The sequence below is a fragment of the Heterocephalus glaber genome, unplaced genomic scaffold (assembly GCF_053883595.1).
Source record: "Heterocephalus glaber isolate CG9 unplaced genomic scaffold, H.glaber_assembly_v1.0 deba00001097, whole genome shotgun sequence".
NCBI classification, from domain to species: domain Eukaryota; kingdom Metazoa; phylum Chordata; class Mammalia; order Rodentia; family Bathyergidae; genus Heterocephalus; species Heterocephalus glaber.
In genome coordinates, this window is record NW_028258191.1 from 1,097,074 (window position 1) to 1,120,039 (window position 22,966).

The 22,966-nt window shown below is 39.5% G+C and overlaps 1 protein-coding gene across 17 annotated transcripts in view; it reads left to right on the forward strand.

Moving 5' to 3' along the window:
* Positions 1-22,966, forward strand: part of Fmnl2 (formin like 2) — a 303,824-nt gene that overhangs the window by 39,464 nt on the left and 241,394 nt on the right. The window contains exon 2 of one of the 17 annotated variants that reach the window (XM_087210046.1): positions 17,594-17,800. The exons of the other annotated variants lie outside the window; for them this stretch is intronic. The gene's annotated coding sequence lies outside the window, so the exon portion shown is untranslated. The remainder of the gene's footprint in view (positions 1-17,593; positions 17,801-22,966) is intronic. 17 annotated transcript variants of the gene reach the window in all.

Sequence of the window (22,966 nt, forward strand, 5' to 3'; positions counted from 1 at the left end):
TTGTATTAATTATTCACCATAGTCTAATTAAATATATTAAATAGTAATACAGGAAGTAGTTTCTGGTTTCAGAATGTAATTAATCCTCTCAACAATAGAAAGAGAAAAACTTCGTTTCTTTAGGAGGTGAGGGGACTTTCCTAGGCAAAGTTGGGTTTTCTGTTTTTGTGAATTCTCTTCTCCTTTCACGATTTCTCTAAGAAGCTTGAGAAATGAAGAGTTAAAAGAACAAGGCCAGAATGGAGGAGTGGTTCACAGTTAGTTCTTGGAAAAGTGGCTGATCCTGGGGTTGAGTCCTTACCGGGAAGTAGGAATGAGCCCTTCATTGCTTTGTAGGTGACTGCAATATGCAAATGCTGTTGAAGGTCTGGGTTAAATACTAAAGCTCAAGTTGTTACCTGTAGCCTATGCTATCCCCAGACTCTAGGCAAAACTTCAGTTTGACAGACCACACTGGTTGATAAAGATGGTTTTATACTCTTCGTATTGGATAACTGGCTGATCTGGACACAGGCACCAGCCTGAGGCCTTGCTTTGTAGTAGGCCTTTGATAAATAATCGTTAAATTTTGTTGCTTGCTGACTTCTTGAGTATTGAGGCGTGATTAGATTAACCCATCTTTATTGTAATTGAGAACTGTCATTCAGGCAAAGAACAGAAGATTCTTTTAGTTTTGCTAAAAATTTGTGAAGTGTAAAACAAAGTTATAAAATAAACCTAATGGAGGAAGATTGTGACTTATCAAAGAGCACTCTGGGTGTCCTGTTTATACTGCAGTTAACAGCTTAGGTTTTATTCATTTCAGTGTTTGACTTTTAACTCCATATGAAGTTATATAAAAGTTTCTTTTAATGGAACCTGTCAGGTTGGTGTGTGATCAGAGCAAAATATACTATATTCATGTGTTCTCTTGGGCAGAGGATGCAGGTTATGACACTGAGGAACACCTTGGAAGACTTCTTGCTGGCCATCCATCTGTTCATCTGAAAACAGTGGTACCCGTGCTGTGCAGGCTCACCTTTCACACGCCATGTCCCCTGGCAGGCCCGTGGCGGACTCTGCAGTCTTCCAGCGGTCACGTTCTCCTGGCTCTCCCGCTGTTTTGACAGTGTAGAAAGGGCCATCTGCTACAATGTGTGAACCTCGTTCTCTACGTAGGCTGTGCACTGATTCCAATGATTGCTCATGGTGATTAAAACAGTTTAATACTAGACAGATATTTCTGTTGTAGTTAAGATATTCTTAAGGGCTTTCATTTGTTTATCTTGTGTTTGAAGCTCACCTGGCCTGTGAACTTGGTGGTGTTGCTGCCATCCTGGTAAACACAGGGATCTGTGATTTCCACGATAAGCTTTGTGAACATGACTGCCTGTAGGTGTATGGGTTATTTTAGGATTCTAGAAACCCCCCCCCCCCATACTTTATTGAGGAAACTCAGAGTGATGATTTCTCCTGATCTTAAACTATTTCAGATAGCCACTCCAGACCCTCCCTTCTGGTGTTTATCACTGGTGTTTACCATCGAGGAGTTCTCCCTCATGTTTTACCTTGAATGCCTGGTGATCGTGTACATTTTCTTTAAAAATGTTTCTGCTTTTCTGTATTCAGAGATTTCTTTTGTCCTGCTATAACTAAGCAGATATGATGGAAATTAGGGAGACTGATTCATCAGCTCTCCCTGGATGCAGAGATTTATTATATTTCCTGATGAGGTCGCTTAGAGCTGGGAAGCAGTCCAGGCTACCTCTTACTGGAGAATGTTTGAGGATCAACTTAAATGGGACAAGATAACTGATCAGAGAAATGTTATCTTTACCCCAATTCTGCTTGAATTAGCAGGCTTTTGAGAATCACAGCTAAATAAAAACGTGCTTAATGTCATTACAGGTTCTTCATTTAATTATTGATTGTTTTTTTGTTTTTTGTTTTGGTACCGGGGATCGAACTTGGGTCCTTGTGCTTGCGCAGCAGGCGGGAAAACCACAGAGCTAAATCCCCAGCCCAGTGATTGATTTTTTTATGCTATTGCAGGACCGACCTGCTGATCGATAGTTTGTGCAGAATTATTCAAAAAAGAAACTGAGTGCCACTTCTTAAGAGAGATTCAACTAAAGTGCCATTAGAACTAAAGTGCCATTAGTGTTCCAGATGTTGAAAAAAACTAAGGTGGTCACATTTTTGGATGTCTTTCTCAGTTTCATTTTTAGAGCTCATGACTTTTTAAAGTGAAAATAATCACTAAGCATAATGATTGTTTTTAAAAAAATCAAACTCAAGATTACTAGAAGTATGAGGCAATACATGCTAAAGAAACTGAGTGATGGGCCGGGGATTTAGCTCAGTGGTTTCACTGCCTGCTACGCAAGCGTAAGGACCCGAGTTCGATCCCCGGTACCAAAAAAAAAGAAAGAAAGAAACTGAGTGATGAGTAAAAATGTTAATGTTTGTGGCTTCTTTGATTGGACTCTAAATGCAGTTTCCCAGTTCAGGCTGGTCTGGAAGAGTTATACGAAAGAAAAGAACGTGTTTTAAAAAATTTTTTTTCTTGAAAAGATGCAGTCAGTGTGAGTGAAGGTATCCATCTTTTTGGACTGCTGTAAAAGAATACCATAAACCGGGTGGCTTATGAAGAAAACAAATTTATTTCTCATAGTTCTGGAGGCTGAGAAGCAGCCCAAGGCATTAGCAGACTCAGTGTCTGGCGAGGACTTGCTTCCTGGTCTACGATGACAACCTTCTTGCTGTGTCCTCATATGGCGGAAGGGACAGGGAGCTCTCTGGGTCCTATTTATAAGGGGACCAGTCACTTATAGGTCAGCAGTTTACCCAGAGGCCCCGTCTTCTAATGTCATTGCCTTGGAAGTTAATATTCAACCTAGGAGTTTGGGGTACACAAACACTTGATGTATAGTAGAGGGAGATACCGTCTCCTAGGATGTTTAGATCTTTAGTGCTGACTTCTTACTACCTCTTAGAAGTGAGGACTGACATTTCCTTAATTGTGATCCCACATTGTAATGATAAAGGTACTTGTTCAGTTGAGGAATGAAAATATATGGCAGATAAGATGTTGGCAGTTTTCCTACCAAGTGTGAAAGAGTCGTTACCATCTGTTGTTAGCAGAGCTGAGGTATGGATGAATACCATAGCAACGGGAACCATATATTTCCCTCAAATACACATTTCCAAACTTCCAACCCAGATGCCTTCCAACCTCTCTGTTTTGGTGAACTGATTTTAGAGGTAGAAGTTGGTGCCTAAATTTGATTCAACCACTCATGCCTTCTGGGTAACTTCACTTTGAACCCTCAAAGAATGAGTTAGAGAATGGCAGATGAATCTCCTGGAAACTGGTAATGACCTGAGAGATTCTGAGAGATTGAGGGTTTCGAACGAGCATAAATTAAAAGATGATTTTTTAGAAAGTAATTCCTAGGGAACAAGTACAACAAGTGAGTACAAACTTAACGGTGAAAGAAAGAGGTACTTGAACGTAAATGCCTAGAGCACTGGAAGGAATGGAGTTCACAGGGAGTGGTGTTTGTACATCAGGTTGGGAGGCATGGTTGGGATGGAAAGGAAAGGGCTGCATGGAGGAAGCACGGTGGCCAGAGTAAAGCTGTATGCCAGTGTGTATGGAGGGGGGGTCGACTCTCTTGCTTGATGTCTAGAGTTTCTCTTGGAGTTAGGCACAAAATATGATTTCTGTTCTGAATGAGCACCTACTTCCCCATATTTTCCAGTAGGAGTCTTGAATATAGTGATTTGAAGCAAGGGGAGGTGTCAGAACTTTAGTGCCCGATCTCTGAGGGTCACTGCAACACTGGTTCTGGAATGCTCTCTAAAGGCCCATGTATGAGGGCTTGGTCTCTAGGATGGCAGTGTGGGAGGTGGTGGAAGCTTTAAGAAGTGGGACCTTGTCAGTGGTTTTAGGTCACTGGGGTTGTGCTCCTGAGGATGATTGTGGGACCCTCATCTCCTCTCTCTTTGGTCTCATCCATGAGGTGAACAGCTTTGCCATGTGTTCCCCACCATGATATGTCTTCTCACCATAGGCCCCAAAACAGTGGGTCTTAAAACCTCCAAAACTGTGAATCAAAATAAACCTTTCTTCTTTATAAGTTGATTGTCTCAGATATTTTGTTACAGTGGTGGAAAGCTAACACAGACACTTTTTTTAAATAATAATTTTGTTGTTTAACCTCTTAAAATTGACTTTCTTCTAGACAATAAGCCTTTGTATGTTCTTCATGAAACTACTCTGGGTAGAGCACTTATCAAAATCTTACTAGAAATAACTTAAATTCAGAGGAATGGGAACTAGAAACTGATTTTTGTCAAACCTGTTTGGAAGACATAAGTCTGCTCATAACTTTGCCTACACCTCAGTTCATATACCAGGTTATCAATTTCCTTGCTGTTCAAGATAATTTGTTCTTTAATTTCAAATTTCTATGTATTTGACATGACATTCTCTACCTTACCCAAATGATAGCTGTTTGCCTCACACCTTTGTTGTATGTTAGCATTATAGAAAATGTTTTCTTTTATAAAAAGTTTGACTTTTCAAATTCCTATTTTCTCATTACTTTTGTCCCTTTTAAAGCCACCAGAGCCACTCAGGTCCTGATTTGGTTGAGTGATTTGGGGGTAACATTGCTTAAGACCTTGAGATTTACTTTTTCCTTCCAGTGCATATCACAGTGGGAAAGTAATTTTTGTATTATTTGTTGGGTGAGTAGGAGAATGACTATGATGGTTCTTTTTTCCTTCCTGTCATAGTTTTTTTTGTGCTGCTATAACTGATACCCGAGACTGGGTAATTTATATAAAGAACAGAATTTTATTTCTTAGCGTTACGGAGGTTGAGAAGGTCAGGCACCACCATTTGATCTGATGAGGGCCTTTTTGTTCCATTCTTAACATGGCACAAGGAGATTGGGCAAGCTAGCTCAACACTTATTGAAGCCTCTTTTGCAAAGGGCTTGGGCTGGGGATTTAGCTTAGTGGTTCTGCTGCCTCACTCCCAAGCACAAGGTCCCAAGTTCGATCCCTGGTACCAATAAAAAATAAAATAAAACTGCAAAGGTCTTAATCCCATTGACAAGGAAGGAATCATCATGGCCTGTGGGCTCATAAAGGCCCCACTTCTTAACCCCATCCCAATGACAACACCTAAATTGTGGAGGCTGTGCACCTTGCCTCACCTGTTCTCTGCCCTCTTGGAGGGAGCAGTGGTGCTGGCTGACTGGATCCCCCAGGCTTCCTTACTTTTTGACTTCTGATTGGATTGGCCACTGGGAGAGCTTCAGGAAGTCTGAGTTAGGAAATCTGAGACACCAGGCATGAGGTCATTGCCCTTCCTCTGCTTCTCTGCTGTGATTTTTATTGGTGGCTGTCTCTCTCCAAGGAAATAAATATTCTGTCTGGCCCTCTTTCAGGGTCTTCTTTGCACCTATACGAGATGCCTCTGTATAGTATGTAGAAGACATCATTGATTTGTATCACCATTTTGATAAGTGGATACAAGTAATGGGTTAAATGTACATGATTATAGTTGTATATCTTGAGTTTTAGATATGTGAAAACTTTTAGATATTTGAATACAATGACTCGTAGAATTGAGGGAAATCTATTACTGGCTTTTCTTTTCTTTTTTCTTTTTTTGGTGGGAGGGGTCGGTACTGGGTATTGAACTCAGGACCTTGTGCTTTTGAGGCAGGCATAGTGCCATTGAGCTAAATCCCCAGCTCTCTTACTGGCTTTTTATTGTATTAATGATACCACAGGGATTTACTTGCACATCTTCCAGGCTGTGTTCCTAGGATAAATGAAAAGGAAGTAATGGACATTTTCTTTCTTTTTTTCCCCCCTGGTACCAGGGATTGAACTCAGGACCTTGTGCCAGGCAGGCAAGGTGCCGCTGACCTGAATCTCCAGCCTGTAATGTACACTTTCTGAGACTTGATTCTCTCTGCCACAATGCTTTCTGAAAGGGTTGAACTTACTTGGTGTGCCACCTTGCAATTTCTTAGCTCTTGTTTTACAGCATTTCGTGTTGATTTTTCCAAAACCCCTAATTTAAGAGATCAGAGAGATTCTTTCAATTGGGCAATAAAAGAAAGCATTTACTGTTTTTTTTTTCTTTCAAATTATTTTTATTTTCTTTTCTGGATGAGAATACATCTACATATGATTCTCTAGAAATGACATGCTTGACTGACAACCATGTTTTGTTGTTTAGTACTCGGTCCTATGCCCCAAAATACAGAAAGGAGTCAAAAGAGGGGAGGGCAGGGGAGAATACTTCTGAATCCCTTCACAGTGCAGTACTTCCTATAAATTACACTATATCAAAATCACAAAGTATAATCCTTTTTTATTCTTCTTTTCCAAAATTTTTAAATATTCTAATTTCTTTACATTTCCATGTCAGATTCCCTGTGCCCATATACTGCTAGAGTTTTTATTGGAACTGTATTAAATCTATAAATCAAATTTTATATGAACATAGTATATACTTCTACATTTAGGTCTGTTTTGATTTCCTTCAGTAGTGCTATTTAGATTTCAGCATACAGATCAAGTGTACATGTATGTTATATTTATACCTAAGTATCAGTTCCTTTGGAACTACTGTAAATAGTACTCATTATTCCATGAATGTTCCTATTGTACATTGCTAGACAGTGGTTTTTCAGTATCCACAAGAGAGCGGTTCCAGGAAACTCCACAAATACCAAAATCCACGGATACTTAAGTTCCTTTGAAAATGGCACAGTATTTGTATACAACCTATACACATCCTCTTGTATATTTTAAATCATCTCCATATTAGTTATAATACCTAAGACGATATAAACGCTATATAAACAATTGTTATATTATATTCCCTAGGGAACATGAGAACAAAGGGCTTAGTTCAGCCACAGTTTCTTTCACATACTTCTAATCCATGGTTGGTTGAATGTGCAGACAATGAGCCTGAAGAAATGGAGGGCCACATGTCTAGAGACTTAAGACTGGGATGGGTGTGGGTGTGGGTGTGCATCTCATATCCTGTGACCTTGCTAAACTCCAGGTTTTGAAGATTCTTTAGGATAATCACGTTGTCTGTCACTGGAAACAGTTTTATTTCTTCTTTCCCAGTCTCCTCCTCTTTTATTTCCTTTTGTTGCCATGTTAATGCTGACCAGGAGTTTCTAGTAAAACACTGAACTGGAGAGAGGTTAAGAGTAGACATTCTTGCTTTGTTCTTGTTCATGGAAGAAAGCTTTCATTCCTTCACCATTAAGTATGATGTTAGCTGTAGTTTGTTTGATTATGATCTTCCTTTTATGAACAGTGGAATTTAACTTTTTTTTTTTTTGAGGATTTATGCAATATGTTCATGAAGTAAATTGCTCCATAGTTTTCTTTTCCTTTGTCCTTCCTTTATTGTTTACTGTTTGTCTGGTTTACATAATCAGGTTAATTCTGGCTTCACCAAGAAAGGTGGAAAGTGTTTCATCACCTTCTGAGTTCTGATCCACTGAACCGACTGCTTCCCAGTGTCTGGTCTGGTTTTCCCACTATTAACAGGTGGGGAAACCTCGCACTCAAGTCCAGCAGGTCGCTCAGCTCCTGGTCGGTCCCTGTGGCGGCCGTGTGCTGTTGGGGGTACACCTTCGGCCCCTTCTCGCAGGTCCAGCCTCCAGCGAGGCTCCCTTAGGGTTAGGGTTAGGGTTACGGTCCCCCACGGAACCTGTGGTCTCCTCGGGCGGGCGGGCATTGTTTTCGCTGAGGGGCCTCAGCACCGCGCTCCGTTCACCCCCTGCTGTTTTTTTTAAACAGTTGTAATTTTTCTTTTACTAAGAAAAAAAATCTCTTCGTTACTTCCCTCCTTGCTGGGATAAACTGTCTGACATGACAAAACACCTGACGTGTAAGGGTAGAGAGGTTTATTTGGGGTTGTTTTAGTCCATTGTTGGCGGGCTCCAGGGCAGGAGGGTGGAGCTCAGGAGAAGCAGAGAATGAAAGGAGCAGCCGGGGAGGGAGACAGACCTTTCCGGGCTACACCTCCAGGGACCTGCCTCTTGCAGACAAACCTACCTCACCACCTAGCAGCAGGTCAGCTGTCCTGCCCCCGTAATCCGCATACCTCCCAAACATAGGAGCCTGTAGGGGCCACTTCAGAGCTGAGCTGTAACAATCTCCTTCGCCTGTTTATTGGGCCTTACTGTCTTATGTACAAGTACTTTGTATAGTAGAGGAGGGATTGGCTAACTCTTCTTATAAACGGCTTCATGTAAATATTTTAGGTTTTTGGGCCACAGAGTCTGCTGCAAACAATAGCCTGAGACGACAGGGAACTGAATGAATGTAGCAACGCTGAAACATGAATTTTATGTAGTATCTTGATGTCCTTTTGTAATGGCTCGTGCCTGGATGTACCCCTAAAGCCTCTTGTAGTCACAGGTGGGGCCTTTTCAGAGGTGGCTGGATCTAGAGTGTGTGATGCTGGGATTAAGGGTTTGTGGTTGATAAACTAATCCATTGATTGGTTTGGCACCTGCCCCAAGCCAAGTAGCCTAGATAGAGTATAAAAGGGGCAGAAAGCAGCTGCTATTGTGGATTGCTTGCTTTTGCTGTTTTCTGCCTGACATGAGCTATTTCTCCTGGGATGCCCCTCTGCCAGGCCACCCTGCCTTGGAGCCAGCCACTATGGACTGAGACCTCTACAAACTGTGAGCCAAGTAAACCTTTCCTTCTTTAGCTTTGGGTGTTGGGTACTTTTTCTCAACAATGAGAAAAATAATTAAGACACTCTAAATGTCCTTGAATACTATGCCTCTTTATTTTTGTCAACTAATTAAAAATGTAAAAGCCCTTCATAGCTCACAGATCCTATAAAAACTGGCATTGGAGCTGGGCATGGTGGCACACAACTATGATCCCAACAGTTTGGAAGGCAGAGGCAGGAGGATTCCAGGTTTGAGCCCAGTCTGGCACCTTAGTGACTTAGGAAGATCCTGTCTCAAAAATAAAAAGGGCTGGGGATGTTGCCTTGTGTTCAGCTCTCAGTACTGTAAAAATAAAACAAAAACTCCCAAACTGAAAAACTGGCAGTAAGCTAGATTTGGCTGGTGGGTTGTAGTTTGCTGACCCATGTAATAGATAATAACTCTATTTGTTTTGATTGTTTTTCCCACTTCCTCTTTTCAGTTTTATAGGCTTGGAAAAGTTTCCATTTTTTACATAATTTAAATTTAAATTTTTGGTCATTTATGTCATGATTTTGAATCTTAGAATGTCCTTCTTAACAGCTGAATCCAAAAATATGACTTAATTTTAGTGTTAGTCATATTTTTTGAAGAATTAAAATTTACTTATGTGGAGTTTACTTTGATGTATAGTGTGATTTGGATGTCTTAAGTTGAAATTTTTCCAAGCAGCAGCAGCAGCAGCAGCAGCAAAAAAAAAAAAAAAAATTACATTATTTTTGAATGATCTCAGTACTAAGTTCTCCGGCTATCCTTTGGTTGATTTAGAGTCTTGTGCCATGATTTCTCCACTTCTATGGTGGTGCTAGGGATTGAACCCAATCCTAACCCTTTTTAATTTTATATTTTTAAATTTTGAGACAGGGTCTCACTAAGTTTCCCAAGCTGGCCTTGAACTTGTGATCTTCCTGCCTCAGCCTCCCAGGTAGCTAGGACTACAGGTGTGTGCTACTAAGCACAGCATGGGTAGGTTTTTTAAAATGAAGAGCAGCAACTTGATCTTTCACACTGAGAAACTTAAATATTTAATATATATATCAAATTTATAATTAAAATTAGTTATTCATCATGGGTTATTTTATAAGAATTATCTTTTATTTAGTCTTACAAAAATGCTGAAGTGATTTAAAGTATAATTTGAGAACAAGCAGAAACCTGTTGTACCAAAACTTAAAAAACCAATTTTGCAGGGATGGCTTTCCTTTCTGTGAACCTGAGAAATTTTCTGCTCTCAAATCATTGACTATAAAGAATATATATAGAACTTTTATTTTGTGATAGCACATCAAATTGTTACAATGTCAAGGATGTATTTGCCTTATTGTCCCCCAAAGCCAGAATTAAAAACATTTTATTAAAATTCCTTTCTGATTCTTTGGTTCACAGCAGAAAACCTGGCTGCATTCAGCCTGTATTTGCAGTTGGGATGTTCCTTCAAACTCAGGAATGTCTGTATGTTCAAGCTGGGTTGCCATGGTGCTGTATGACACAAGGTGGCAAACCCCACACAAGAGTTAAAAAGATGAGTAGTGCTTGGGATACAGATTTCAGAAAGTACAACTTGCCAACAAATTCTAGGCAAGAGCTTGAACTCTGTCTTGATTCAAAGAGGAAAAACTCCATTCCAAGGTGCTTAGGGTTTAAATGAAATTCACTGCTTGATTATGCCCCAGATGGGCTGTTAGATTTCTTGAGAAATTTGTTCCAATTTTGTGTCTCCCACGATGGTCCTCAACCACCATCTGGAGTGATCTCTTAAAATTAAAAGTCAAATTAGATGTAATCTTTTGACTTGAAATGTAAAACCTGTATTTATATTTAGCTAGATTGCAGTGATATGTTTAGAAATTTTGTTTAACTTGCCCTACCCAATGTGAATTTGGAGAAAGATACTGAGTAAAAATCAACAGACTCATATGAAATGAGAGGACAATGTGAAAATCTCCTTGAATTCCTTTTTGGTAAGCCAAATTTATTTTTATAAACCTTTAACGGAAGACAGTGTGTTCTTCTTTGGATAATTGGCCCAGGCTTTGTCTTCCTCTTTCAAGTATGCTTCAGCCCAACTGAGATGAATAGGATAAATTAAATTGGGAAATGAAAAAATTAAAGTTTTTTTTTTTCTCTCAATGTGAAAGCAAAGACGTCTTGGGGAGTCTTTTGTTTTTAAAATAATTCTTAAGAGCTGCTGTCTTTTGACAGTGTCGAAAAGTCTGCTTAACTGTATTTGTCACTATAGCAAGTAAGATTCTGAAGTCTTTAATGTAGTTCTATAAATAGAACACTTGTTTAATCATGGGATTTCTGCAAAAATGAACTCCTGTAACCACATCTCTCCCCATCTCTCATTTCTTTTAATGTCTTAGATCTAGACTAAGCATTTGAACAGCCATTGCTAAGTGTTTCCACATTGGAAAATTAGAAGAACTTGGCTGGATGTAATTCTGATTTCCATGGGAGGGATTTATTTTCCCTCTTCTACTTTAGAAGTCTTATACTATACTTACTATTTGGGCTGAACTGGCTTGAAAAGTCATACAGAAATGAGTCTAGCTGCTAAATTTAGAGAACTGATTCATAATTTCTTGATCTAATACATTGGGCAGTATTGTTATTGACCAGTTCATTATTTCAGTGCTTGCCAACCCGAGTATGGAAGCCAAGGCTGCTCTTTAACCCTCTGTGATAATTCATTTTTAGCATCCCACCCATTTCTGAAGATGACATGTACTCAGAGGATCAGTAGGTCCTGGCATAGATGAATCCTTCAATTGGGGTAAATTTCCATGCCTTTGGAAGTGCTTCTGAATTTAGACATTGCCTTATTTTTCTTATTTTTCCAATTAACATGTTTTTAATTTAAGCCAGGCTTTAACTCTCCCATCTCATCGACATTTTCTAGGCCCCACTTCAAGGAAGATTTAAAATAACTGAGAAATTACTTTTTGCTTAGATATTCTTTTGCCTTATATTCATGCTCATATGACATTTCTACTCACCATTTGGAGTAACAGTTATTCAAAGAACATTATTTCAGTTGCGTTTTTAAAATCCTTTTTGCTCAGGTTGTAAACACCACCTTCCTTTCATTGTTTTTGAAGCTCTCTTAATGCCTGTCTTGCTTAAGGAATCAGGACCATGGAGGTGGAATGCATTTGGCAAGCTGCTCAGTATTTCATGAATTTGTAGACTAAATATATTATTCTTTCTGTGGCTCATCCAGAAGATGTTGCCGTCCTTAAACTGCATTTAGCACTATTGTAAAATTGCCTGATGGACAATGATATATTAAGGTTATAAGTGTTTTAGATTTAAAGTTACTTTGTTTGAGGATGTTAGAGTTGACCAAATCCTGCTTCACGTTGGATATGTAGAAAGAAAAACTTGAGAAGAAACCTTTTCCTCCATTAATAAATGGAGTAACTTTGATTTGTTGAATTAAAAATTACACATAGATGATTCTCCCAGTTATTTGCAAAGGAACCACATGGGCAGAATGTGGGGGATGGTTTAAGGGAAATTTCAGGATAATTCAGCTCCTTATCCTTTAACTTTTTGATTCAATTAGAAAAAAATGGGTTTGGGGTATCAGAATTACCTGCAGGAATTGTTTGTACACTTTCCAGAAAAATGGAAAGGGAGAAATTCAATTTTCTAGTCTTACCTAAGAAGATAAATAAAATGACACACGATGACAAAGCGATAGATGTTCAGGTTGTGAACTTTAGGTAATTTCCCGGTCAAGGAAGCTTGTGCCTAGCCCCTTTTTCTCCCTCTCTTCCTTTTATTGGTTCTTTGATCCAATAGGATCAAGTCTTTCAAAGTAGATACAATACTAAATTTGTAAACTCATTTCTTTGTTGTTCTCTCCTGTGAGCTAGCATTGGCATTGGTGTTTTTTTTTTTTTTTTAAAAAAAAAGCCTGAAGGTCTTAACATTCCCTGGCCTATGAATTTGCTGAGAGGGGGCTGGTATTTATCAAGATACTGGTGTATCCTCCAGATAACCTTAATGCCTGGCCTGTGTATAAGGAAAACTGTATTATAGGGGCAGAGGGCTGTGTGGAAAGAACATGAGACTTGCCACACTGGTTATATGATTTGAGATAAAATACTTAATTTCTTTCATCCTTGTTGGTTTTTTTTTTTTTGGTACCGGGGATTGAACTCGGGACCTTGCGCTTGTGAGGCAGGTGCCGGAACCACTGAGCTAAATCCCCGGCCCTCTCTCATCCTTATCTGTAAAATAGGAATAATACCTGGTTCAAAGTGATGCAAGAATTACAAATTCTTCTATATAATGTACTTTTCTACATTGTTTTACACTTGGTAAATCCTCAAGAAATATTGGTGTCTTTCCTGTTAGGCTTCTAACAATTATAATTTTGGATGGTGAAATTAACATTTGACGGTATTTTTGGAGCAGTTGGTGTGTAGGACTTCTCTAAATTCTAAGGTACATAAAACTGGAATGATAAGTAGCATTTGAAAAAGGATCAGAAAACAAAGAAATGTGTTGTAGAGATTCAAGGGAAAAAGGCAGAGGAGCCAGTTTTGTGAGTGAAGCTTAAATTTTAGGGTGCAGAGAAGGAAGATAGTGCAAACAGGATTGAAGAGGAGTCAGTATATTTTTCTACCTCTGTTTTTTAAAAAAAGACATTTCAATTTTCCTTTATGGCTTTAGAATAAGGTTCTTCAATCTGAACACTATTTTGGCATTCAGGGCCACATAACACCCCCTGTCCACTGTAGTATGTCTCACCAGCATCCTTGGGCTCCATCCATTGGATGCTAGTGGCTGGCACTGGGTAACCCTCCTTCCTCCCAGTTTTAACAACAATAATGTCTGTAAACATTGCTGAATGTCCAGTGGGAGCAAAAATTCCCATTGTTGAGAACCACTGCTTACAGACTGTGATTTTATAGTTTTCATTTCTTTCTCATGAATTTGTTGCCCATACTATAACCACCAAGGGATGAGGAGGTGCAGACAGAGCCACAAAAGGGTTAAACCTTAATTTGGCTGCATATGTTTTTTGACTCAGTTATCAATAAAGTTATGGGTAACAGGATGTTGGAAACTATACTATGAAACTGTTTTCTGTAGGAGGGGAAACTTGGACTTGCAAGACTGTATCATTTCACTTTGCAACAGGCCTGGGCCTGTGATGTAACTGCATTTACCGTGTTGGGCTGAGGGTGGAGCTGAGGGAATTTAAGCTCTGGAAGTTTGGGAAAATTTATCAGTTTCAAAAAGAGTGTCTATACAGTTCTTCAGAAGTTGTAAGAGGAGCCATTAATTTATATTTTTCCCATAAAAGAAAATAGATTCATGTTCTAAAGTTCCCTAAAAGTTCACGTTGCACACCTTGGTCCTTCAAGTGAGTTGACATGGGAGGCCGTCACAGTTCTTGGGGTTTCTGTGTACCTAGCACACTACCTTTTCACTTGATAGATTCTCTTGAGTTATTTGAGTTGAATTAAAATCCTGGATGTCAGTTATGCTTAAGGAATTTTTCTTTTTTGATATTAAAAGGGGAAAAAGGAGAAGTGCTTGAAGGCAAAAGTATTAGCTTAAATCTGCAAGATACCAAAGAACAAAGTCATGACTGTCAGCTACATTTCCATTTCCATTTGAGATCTCTATTTTGAGATTGACCGTGGATTTGAGGTGCTTGTTAGGTCACCAGAGAGGAAAACATGGATGCAGGTTGAGGGTTTTCTTTCCCTCCTTAGAATTTTACAAGGACTCCTCTGTGTCTTTAAGTTTCCGATTGATTTCTGCTTCATGAAGAAATGGTTATTGTAGTCAGTTTGGCTTAATGCACTATTCATATGGCTTAAGAAATTGACCAAAAAGATGCAAAGGAAAAGAGTACTGTTTCTAAGTGGTTTCAGACTGTTGTGTTTAATCCTTTAACACCATAAATGGTGAGAGTTGTTCTATTTATAAACAGTGGTGAAACAAAAACAAAGATCTGTGAAGAGGTGGACTCCAAGTCCAAGGGCAGGTGGGTGGAGGTGAGCCCACCTCCTCTGTCTGGTCAGACAGATTCCATTAATTCTGAGTGGAGTTTTTCACTAGCTGGCTGTCGATCTCGCTTTTGGTAAAGAGATCTCCTAAGTTGGATCTCTGGCCACTGAGTAAGATCTAGACTATCTTCTGATAATGGCTCAGTTTTTAGTCAGAACAAAAAAACAGGACCCTAACCGAGTTTTGCCTTCAAGATCTTGGTGAGTTTACTGGTGCACAAAGAGAGGGTAGGGTAGTGAGGGGGTAGAAGGGAGCCAGGGCAGTTGCTGCCATGGTCAGTTTGGCCGAGTTCATGTATCTGCTCTTTCTTGTAAGCAGCTCTCTCATTCCTTCCTGGTAGACTCTTTACAAAGAAAACTTTTCATTGTAGAACAGTTTTAGATTCATAGAAAAGCTAAGAAGATAGTACTGAATTCTCATATACCCTGCACCCAGTTCCTCTTATCTTTTGGTAGCATGGTGAATTTGTCAGACTTAGCCAGTCAGCAGTAGTACATGGTTATTAAGGACCATCCATAGTTTATTCACATTTCCTTGTTTTTACTAGGATGCTGCATTATATTCACTTGTCGTGTATCCTTAGGCTATTTGTGGTGATCATACTTTCTCAGACTTTCCTTGTTTTCGATGACCTTGGCAGTTTGAGGCAGGTATTTTGTAGCATGGCTCTCAGTTGAGATTTGTCTGATGTCTTTTTTCTGATGATTAGAATGAAGTTTGGAGGAGGAAGACCACAGAGGTAGAGTGCTGTTTTTAATCCATACTATCAAGAATACATGCTGTTAACATGTATCACTGTTATTTTCGACCATGACCAACCTGGCTGAGGTGGTGTTTGCCAGATTTCTCTACATAATGGTAAAAATCTGTAAAAATCTCAACCCTCCTTCTTATGCTGTACCCTTTGGGAAAAAAAGTCACTATCTACAGCCCTCTTATGCAGTGGGAAGTTGTGCTCCACTTCTTTGACAGCATCTACACGAATTATTTGGAATTCTTCTGCATAGATTTGTTTCTTCTCTCCATACTTATATTTATTCAATAATTTATATCAACATGGACCTCATAGGTGCTTATTTTATACTTTGGTTATATTGGACTATTTTGTTCTAATTGCCCCAGCTCTGGCTATTGGGAACTGTTCAGTTGGCTTCCAGGCAGTTATTGGCACATTTTCATCAGTGTTTTTTGTTTTCAAAAGTACTTCCTTTCTTTCTAAAGCTAAAAAAAATCTGACTTTTTATAGCTTCTGTGACTATTTCTCTTAGGAGTGACAGATCACATATTTGAGTCGGCCAGTTCACCTTACCTTGATGACTGTTTTTCTAAAATGAATATTCTTCAAGTATTTAGCTAACAGTTATAAAAATTAAATAAATGTAAAAGGACTTTACTGGTCATGGAAGCACATCTTTGTCTTCTGTTTCTAAGTCTTCCCATGGCCCTGGTACATGTTTATCAAATAAACCAGTGCTTATTCAGCAAATACATTTGGATAAGTGAGATGACTAATGTGAACTTCAAGGGATGCATCTGTTTTCTTTGACATGACACATTTAAATGAATGGCTTCTTCTAAAAGCCCTAAGAACTGCATAAGGACTGCTGTAATATAACGGTCTTTTGAAATGGATAATTTCCCTAGTTGCGCTTTTATCAGTTGTTTGCTCAATTTAATGTATGCCATTGGATAAGTTTTTCCTTTTCTATAAATTGTTTTTTGGTTATCTTGTACCTCCTTAGCATAGGAGGTATGCTCTTGTACCTCATAGCATAGCAGTGGCTTGTAGGTACTTATATCTGTTGAGAAGCAATGGAAAAAGAGGACAGCAAACTGAATGTAAATAGAAAAAGCAACAAGGGACTATAAACAAGCTTTACAGTTAATGTTCTTTCTTTCTTTGTACTGCCTAAACCCTTAACCTGATCCCCATTACTTGTAATAGAATTTTTGTGTCATTAGATTGCCAATGATAGGTGAATTCACTGATGAGTGAATACATGTTTGGAACTATATGGGATTCTGATTTAGGGGAAGAATTTAGAAGAATTACCTTTCAGATACTCTGCAGCATTCTCTAGTAGAGTTTCTGCCTGACAGTGGGATGAGGCATTAAACAACACGGGCAGAATGGAGCCTTATATCAATGGACAAAGCCTAGGAAGTTGTTAGCCACTGTCCTATAGCAGCTGCAGAAATATATGTATCATTATATGTAAAAACGTATTATATAATGATTTATAATATATTTTATGTGTATTTTTTTTGTTTTGAGGAGGATGAGATGGTCATAAGTGAAATTTTGGAACATGGCACGTGGATGTTTTGCCAAGATGAATTTTGAAATGACAAGATAAACAGGGTCATCTCTGTGACAGGCCCAGAGTGCTGATTACCGCAGGCTGCTTATCTTTCTCTTCTAATTTAAAAAAATGTTGGGGCCTTACTGGTGTTTGTTAATTCCTGCACCTGAAAAAAAAAATGACAAAGGCACATTTATATTCTGCCACGTTGTGGGGGAAAGGGTATGTGCATGGGAGCAAAGCTTGAGCCTGTAAGTCATTGGTGATCTCATCTCGTTAGTATTGGGAAGCTGTCTTGTTGACAGCATCTAGCTGCTCGCGTGGACTGTGGAGTTCTACAAGTAAGTTCTTTAACTCCTTTTGCCAAGGTGAGGTTGGGCATTGCCATTAAACGAGAAGGTAGATTATGACTGATGTTGGGAGGCAAAGATCCTTCTGTCATTGAGTGCATCTTCCCTCCTGGTCTTTTCCCAAGTAAATTTTTCACCTCTCTAGGAAGCTGGTGTGGTTCCTGTCCTCCAGCTGACCAGTACCTAGGATGTCAACAGAATGACTCATGTCCCCAACATCCTGTCCTTGTTCTGGAGAAAGAGAACTGTTTACCTTTGGAAAACACAGAACTTTTACCCCTGTGGAAGAAACCCACAGCAAGCATTGCTTCAATACACAATTTTCCTTAATTGACATCTTGTGACTTTCACAGTGAGTGTTGATTTTCCTTTGTCTATTGTGTGTGTGCGCCAGTGTTGGGAATTAGAGCTGCTTATGAACGAAAAGGTGCTTGGAGACCAGCTGGTCCAACTCTTTTTTTTTGGTTCTAGAAGCAAAGTAAAGTGACTGAAGGTCTGGAAACTGGTCTTTGATAATCAGGATGAATTCATACCTGGGTCAACTGATTTTGAGTTCTGTGTCTTTGGCTTTAGGGTTTATAGCAGGATTTAGAACATTTTATTTGGCTAATTAGATGTTCAGTGTAGAGTGATCTTGATAGTGGTGGATGTTTAAAACTACATATACCATAGTAAAATCTTCAAGAAAAAAAATACACCATGTGGGCCTATAGAAGAGTAAGCCTTGTCCTGAGCTGAAAGTAGTAGCATACACCTGTGATCCCAGCACTTGGAAGGTTGAGGCGAGAGGATCACAAGTGTAATGCTAGTCTGGTCTACGCGGTAAGACCCTGTCTCAGAAACAAACGAAGAAAAACAATGCTTCCAATGCTTAAGACGTCCTGTCACAATTGAGCATTAAGACAGATTTGGGGGAATGTTTTTTTGTTTGCTTTTTTTGAGACGGGGTCTCATGTAGTTCAGTGATGCTCCTGCTGCAGCCCCTGAGTGTTGGAATTACAGGCAAGTACTAGAATTATAGGCTTGCACCACCATGCCTAGTTTAGATTTTGGGTAATTTGTATCCTTTAGGAATTTACCCAGAAAGGGGGCTAGGTTAGACTTTTTTGGGGAGTATGCTCTAAAATCTTATGATTTCTTATTTCTATGAATGAATGTACATTACGAGTTTTCTGCACAGTGATATTGAATGCCAGCAATGTATATAAATCTTTGTTTTGTCAAAGAAGAGCAGTTTCAGTTCTCAAAGTTAAACCACTGTGTTTATGAGGAGAGGCAGAGCAAGTTGTTTTTGGCAATCATTAGTGCCCATGAGGTTAGAATTAATGTAAAGAGCAGGGAGAAGAACCATGGGAAGATGAGAAAAGTGACTAGTGTATGTTTCTCCTTTTAGGTGTCTTCTGTACTGTAACTGAAGACATTTGACAGGCGTTAGAAAGAAAGTAGTCTCAATTCCTTCCACTGTTCACTTTTTTTGTTTTCTTGTTTTTTTTGGTACTGGGGATTGAACTCGGGTCCTTGCGCTTTCAAAGCAAGCGGTGAAACCACGGAGCTAAATCCCCAGCCCTCCACTGTTCGTTCACTTTTGCCACTTAGGTTCTGATTTCCACAATGGCAGTATAATTTTTGACAAATGTTTGTCTGAATGGGTAGTATAATTTTTATATAAATGGAGCCATTGGTTTTTCCATTATCACCGTCATTTTACGATGAGAAAGTTAAGTCTTAGAGAAGGTAGGTTACTTGCCTGAAATCTTGTAGCTTACATAGGGATTTCAAATCCAAGTCTTTTGACTTTAGATGTCTCTTTTTTCTTTCTTGGGGCTGGAGGTAGGACCCAGGACCTTGTGCATGCTAAGCCTGTGCTCTACGCCTGAGTTGTCCCCATAGCTCCAGAGTTTATATTCTTAACGTGCACCACACCGTACCCCCAATTTAAGTGTGTTTCATTTACGTTGCTTTCTTACTGATGTGAAAGTTCATTGTTTTCCTTTTTTTCTCCTCACATTGCTCGTTGATTCCTGGCATCGGACCATAATTGAAACATTTTTATTCATGAGTTAAAGGCAGTGAGTATGATGAATTGGGTGAGGAAAAAAAAAACTTCTGAGTCACTCAGACTGGCTGTGTCTCTTTGTAATCTTGGGGTTTGGGGGAGAGGGAGAAGAACATTAACTTCTCTGAGTATGTTTCCTCAACTGAAAAAGCCATGAAAATATTATTTTGTACACTGAGTTATTAAGACAATTAGAAATAGTTCATTAAAACTTTTCTGGTAGTGCTTCTTAACACATGAAAAGGAATTAATGGGTGGTCACCTTTATATTTCTCTTGATGCTAAATTAGTATCAAAGAGAAATAAAAAATGTTTCACTTTCTTTCTCCCCCAGAGTAGGCCATTTCCCCTGAAATGCCTGCTACCCTCAGGGAGGTCTCAATAATAGAGTGACCATTTAATATCATGGAGTAGGAGCTTCATTGCTATCAGATACTGTATTTTTTAGTTTGTCTTTTCCTTCTTGTTGTCACAAGGAGGAATTCCCCCAGCCTCAGCATCAGTTCCTGCCTACCTGTTGGCAGTGTCTGCCTTCGAGCCCGGATGAGCATGCCTGACAGTCTTTTTGTCTTTCACCCGCTCATATTTCTCCGCTCACCGGAAAAGTCCCTAGATCTTTTTTTCCTGCAAAATTGTGACCCAGTAACCAGAAAGTGGGTGGTGCATTAAAAAAAGGGGAACCTGTGTTTTTTCCCTCAGTTTTCAGCACTTTGGCATTTGAAGTGTTATCTGTTGGACTGAGCCTGTTGGCTCTTGCTGCAGGTGTACCACACATCTCTTATCCATGTCTGTAAGCAAATAGAGTACAGTTTCCATAGGCTGTATAAGTCCTGTTCATCTTTTTTTTTTTGCTTCAACTTCCTGGGAGAGATGGGTTTTCTAGCAGAACACCTAAATCACAGGGGTGACTAATAACACAGTCCATCAGTGTAGTACCTGGCACACAACAGGCACTGTATAGAACTAGAGATAGCTTCGCTCCCTGTACCTCACCCATGTGTTAGGCATTTGGGGGAACTGTGGGAACTGTCTGTACAGAGAACTAGCTTAAGTGCTGGGTTGGCATATCACTCTGCCATGAGCATAGGGGACTGCAGGGTAGAAAAAATGGGGCTTAGTGAGTTTCTCTGGATAGGTGGGGTAGTGTATCTCTCCGCTCAGAATAATCCACCTGTTAAAATTGCTTAACAAGAGGTTTGTCCCCTCCCTTACACATTGATTTATATTTACTGGGGATTGAAAACAGGGCCTTGTGTCTGCTAAGCAAGTCCTCTACCCCTGAGCCATATCCCCAGCCCACTGACTTCATATTTGTTGGCAAACTGCTGGCTTAGCATTTCCCCCCTATTTTAAGGTGTAGGCTCTAACAATCAGATTAAATGAAATTCAGAAAGAGAGAGAGTATGTGTGTACATGTGTACGCGCGTGTTTTCTTCCTTGAAATGATTCTCACAGATCTAGGTGAAATGGTCTTTATGCATTGATTTCTAGTTAGCCCTGAGGAAATGCTTAAAAACAACAGCAGACTGGTTAAGAGGGAAGAAGGGGTTGGAGTTGGCTCCATAAATTGCTTCACAGGCTTTAAAATCACGTGTTAAAAATCTTTAATGAAGGGCCAGGGATTTAGGTTGGTGGTGCCATGCCTGCCTCGCAGGCACAAGGTCCCGAGTTTGATCTCCAGTGCCAAAAATAAAAACAAAATCTTTCATGACATGCTAGTAGGTGCATCTTTTGCTTCTCAACTGTTTACCTCATCTATGTATACTGAGGTGCTTCAAGAAAATCAGGTATTATAATTTCACATGATTAGCTGGACTCTGCTCAGGTCTTACCACCATGTGCAAGGTGTGAAGGAATTCTGGATTGGGAACATGGCAACCAGCAAAACTGCTTTTAGTATAAAAGTAATAAAGTGATCACTTATTAATTGTTATAGCAGTGGGTTTTTTTTTAGGACATAGAGAAATGCAGTAAAATTATGGTCCCTGTCCCTAGCTAACTATGGTTTGAGAGCCTAACAAAGATTTGACAAGCAAAAAAGGTAACCAAGTTTTACATTTATTAAAGGTAGGAAAAGAAACATGTTCTGCACAGCCAGTGTGGGACAATTAAAAGTTGGGAAAAAACGGTGTACAGGGTGAGAGCAGCCCACTGGGAAAGAGAGGGCGTGATGGCCAGGAGTTCAGTGGTGGCCGTCTTTTGTATCTCCCACTCTGTGGGCTGTCCTATCAAAAGCCTCCTTGAGTTCTCTGGAGAATTAAGACAGCCTTTTCTGAATGGTCTCAGATGCAGGGCTTTGGGATCTGTTTTTCTGCACATTTCCTAGATCTCCCTTATTGATAGGTCATACCCACCTGCTCAGCCAGTTTGCTACACCCTGATTGTCTGCCTTAATCCCTTTCCTGCCCATCATAAAGGGTACTTACTAGCTGACATCCCAGAACAAAAGGTAAGTTAAAAAGAGAAAAGCATAACAAGTTCATTTGTCATAATTTTGTGTGATAGAGAAGCCTTCAGGATGAGGACCTCAAAACTCAGGGTGAATATACATTTTTGTGCTTATGATTGATGAAGTTTAGACAGCTGTGTAGAGATAAGATCAGACCAAAAGGATATGATCAGATAAAGTGGAGCAAGTGGGAAAACCCAGCAAGATCTATCCGGATTTCTCTTGGCCTCTCAGTGGTGGTATTTCTTCTTCTCAGGTGTGGACCAAGACCTCTCTGGATTGTCTGAATTTCTTTATGACCAGTTCTTATCCAGAAAGGTGGGGGAACATTAAGGTAATTTTTTAGGTACTGTGATAGGCTTTGGTGGGAAAAGGGGTTCTGGTTTCTATGATCTGTCTTGGAGAAAAAGAATTCTGGTTTCTATGACTTGCATCCAGAGAGCATTAGGAGTAAGAGACAGGACAGGAAAAGGTTAGGGATAAACTTTGCTTCTGAGGCCTTCACTTTGGCATATTGTTTTTGGTCCCTAACAGATTCATGGTATTTAAATGGTTTTATTCTCTTTGTGTAAACTTCCTATTTTTCTGAGCAAAAAATGTATCCTTCTCCCATGAAGGATTTACTTGATTAATACGCTCTCCTAAGGGGAAGCTTATGTTAATGTTGTGAGCAACGTTGTGGCCTTGACAGCTTGCTGACTGCCTAGTGGTTAGTTGTGGAAGCCCTGCTAGGGCTATTGCTTAAAATTATTTTCCCCACCTGCTTGCTACAGAGCCACTAAATGTGATTTTAGTTAATTACCTGTAGTTAAAGAAGAGCAGAGTCTCATGGTCCCTTAATTACTTGGAGCAATACTTTTTAAAACAAACACCCTCTTTCCTTTCTCCTTGTCCCTTACAAATAGTTTTTATTTAGGAGAAACACATGAGACCATTGGTTAATTTTAAATTCCTTTGTTTTTTTTTTTGTACCAGGGATTGAACTCAGGACATTGTGCTTGCGAGGCAGGTTC